General features: G+C 49.1%; 1 long non-coding RNA gene across 3 annotated transcripts in view; it reads right to left on the minus strand.

Moving 5' to 3' along the window:
* The window catches only part of LOC104866731, a 30,918-nt gene extending 27,887 nt beyond the window's left edge, over positions 1-3,031 (minus strand). For all 3 annotated transcript variants that reach the window (XR_781517.2, XR_781518.1, XR_781516.1), the window contains exons 1-2: positions 2,692-3,031; positions 2,083-2,221 (exon numbers count right to left, since the gene is read on the minus strand). This is a non-coding gene — a long non-coding RNA (uncharacterized LOC104866731). The remainder of the gene's footprint in view (positions 1-2,082; positions 2,222-2,691) is intronic.
* Positions 3,032-3,040: the final 9 nt, after the last annotated feature.

Genomic DNA, 3,040 nt, shown 5'->3' on the forward strand with positions numbered 1-3,040 from the left:
TTTTTTTTTTTTTTTTTTGTTCTTCCTTCTTTCTTTCCCATTGTAGTCAACTACTCATGTGTGGCAAAGGCAAAGGCATACTTGTCCTAACTGCTATGTTTTTGAGGGAAAAAGTTGAGAATGGTGGGAAAGTGGTGGCTGATTACATAGGAAAAAAGAAAGAATAAAAATTTTAAATGATAAACAATATTACAATGTTACTTTTCCCTCTCCACACCCAAAGAAGAGAATGAGAAAATGTCTTCAGCCTTATACAGGCCTAATTCAAAATAAAAGGAGGCAGAGTCCTCTGCGCACGGAGGCGGGCACTAAAGAAGCACACAAATCTGACACGCAGTCGACTTGTTTCTGTGCCTTTTCTCCTCACGGCTGCTCCCAGTGCAGCTCTTTTCTTTCTCAGTCGCTCACTTGCCTTCTGTTCCATCCTTTACCCCAAGCTGCCCACCCTTGCTGCCTTCCTGTCCCTTCCCTGTCTCTGTGGTCTCAGAGGTGGACAGAAGCCTGGCTTAGCTGTGGTTCTTTGCCACATCAGTAGCCGCATCAGTTGTTGGGGAAAATCTGGCATCGGGCAACGAGGCCATCTGTGGTGAAGTTTAAACCTATTTACCTCTCTGGCAAGCTGGGCGAAGCTTTTCTTTCTCTGTATTCAGTGAGGCTGAAGAAGACAAATGCAGTGGGATTAAAGCCATGGGATGAAGTTTGGGTCAAAACAAAACCCTTTCCTGAAGATGGTTATTAGTTGCAAGGATAAGCAAATCCCTGTTGTCTGGGGCACGCGGTCGAGGAACAGTGCAGCTCCAAGTCTGACCTCTGCGCTCTGGAAGGTGCAGACAGCTTGGTTTACGGCCCAGGTGTGGGTGTCAGGAGCGCAAACTGGACTCTGTCACTTCTTTGTTAAATGATCTTGGAATAATTCTGGGCCATATTTTGTGGGCTACGGGGTGCATGCTCTGACTGAGAGAACTCTTCTCAGATAGAGCTAATGAACTGCAGGAGAAGACTTCCACACTTAGCTTGACCAATTACCTGAAGCACAACGCCGAAGTCCAAAAGCCTTTGATTATTTCCAGAAATCCAGTTGTGCCTTGAGGCTGCGGTGAGCTGTTCAGATCGGCATGCAGTGAGCACTGAAGTCAGTGCAAGGGTGTGGGCACTGGCAGCCTCTGGACAGAGGCCAGTTTACCATTAAGCCAGTGAAACTTGAGCTCATGGTCCTCCTTTGAGGCCCTTAGAGTGACTCTCTCATGTGCTCATGGGTTTGCATTTTTTCCTTAATTTGGAATTGAGTACTTCTCCATCTCAACCTTGCTGCTGTCCAGTTTCCCCTCCTGGATGGGGTTAGAGCGGTCTAAGGCAGGTGAGGTAGAAACAGACTTAATTTGGGTTAAACGGGAAGAATGCGTGTGAATCAAGGTCACTTCCCTGTCAGGCACTCGGCATCAGACTGGCTTCTAGGTGCACACCTTAGCCGTGTGTGCCCACTCGGGTGGCAAAGGGACCCAAAGAAGCAAGGCCAGGATGTGAGAGTATCCCCAGCCTGGCTGTGAGAATACGAGGGTGGCAGGAGGGAGCAGGTGTAGAAACGAGAGATCTGCATTGTGAGGTCACAAAGGAGAAATAAGGTCAGCTGTGTGGCGGGTGGTGGTAGCCAGTGCCTGGCTAAGTGGCTGGTAAGGCATAGGATTTTCCTTTCTTAATTGAAGGCTCCGCACTACGAGTCAGACGTGAGAATGCTTGGGAGATTGCGGCGGCCCTTGAGACATATTTTTTACCTCTGATGTTACTTTTTCTAATTTTCACTTCTTTCTTCTCAAAGGGAAAAGAAAAAGATTGAGGATCTTGATATCTGTGTTATACCTCATAGAGGTTTCCCATTCTAAATGGTTAAAAAAGTTTAAAAACCCTCAAGATGCCTCACAGTGATGTAGGTACGAGCTTCGGGACCTTCCCCGATATTACTGGGAGGAGCAAAGTCCCTCCCACGCTGCCGTGCACCTGTCTCTGCGGACAGGGACAGCGGCTCTGGGCCTGCTAGCTCGTCCTACCTGGCAGGCTGTGGGTGCTCAGCGGTGACTAACGCACCTTTCTGACCCTCCCGTTCGCTTGGCTGGTGTCTTGTAGGAAGCTGCCGTCCAGTGCAGGGTTTAAAGATGATGTTGCAATGGCCCACTTACTCCTCCTTTGCCATCATTTCTGAAGTAATGGCTGAAATAATCTCTATCTGGAGAGATAAAAAGAGGCACTTGAAACACTCTTGTCAGATAATAAGCAATGTGCTGGCCAGAAATACACTTTTCTCTGTAGCAAAAGAGCCACACACCCCTGTCTCCTGCCTAGTCCATCTTTTTTTTTTTATTCTCTCTTTTTTGCTTTCTTTTTTCTGCACCATCAAAAAGAAAAGAAGTGCGTCATTTAACTGAAAGCAGCTCTCCTCACATCCGACAGCCCCATGTTCACCCCTTTCAGCCTCAGCATCACCTTGGTGAAACTCCAAGAATGTGCCCAGACACAAAGGGAATTTGCTCCTCCTCTGGGAGGTTGCTGCCTACTCCCCCGGGCCCCAGGGGGTCTGCTGAGCCTAGGAGGTAAGACCCAGCCAGCTACGTCCAGGGGAGGGAAGGGGAGAAAGAGGGAGAGAGAGAGAGAGAAAGAGAGAACCATGTGCGCCATAAATTGACTCTCCGAACCCACCCAGCCAGAGCCTATGAAATAATTCCTCCTTTGTCCGCCAGCTGCTGTCAGATCTCCGGGGATGAGCCTCCTGGAACGGTCTGCAAAGCTTGTTAAACTGCGGAGTGGGCCAGCGAGAGGGAGGGTGGGGAAAGATTAAAGGGCGAATTCAATCCGTGCGAGGCAGAGGCCCACTCTAAAGAAGCGGACGATCTAAGGGAAGGAAGAGCTCCCTCAAAAATCATAGACTCCCTGCAATGCAAACGACCCGCAGCTGCCTCTGGCGGGCAGCCACCGCCTCCAAAGAATAATGCGAGCCAACAACTCTCTCCTGAACCCCGAAGCTTAGTGACTTCAGACGAGAGAGAGA

Source organism: Fukomys damarensis, unplaced genomic scaffold, assembly GCF_012274545.1.
Source record: "Fukomys damarensis isolate Sample0158 unplaced genomic scaffold, DMR_v1.0_HiC HiC_scaffold_31, whole genome shotgun sequence".
Lineage (NCBI taxonomy): Eukaryota > Metazoa > Chordata > Mammalia > Rodentia > Bathyergidae > Fukomys > Fukomys damarensis.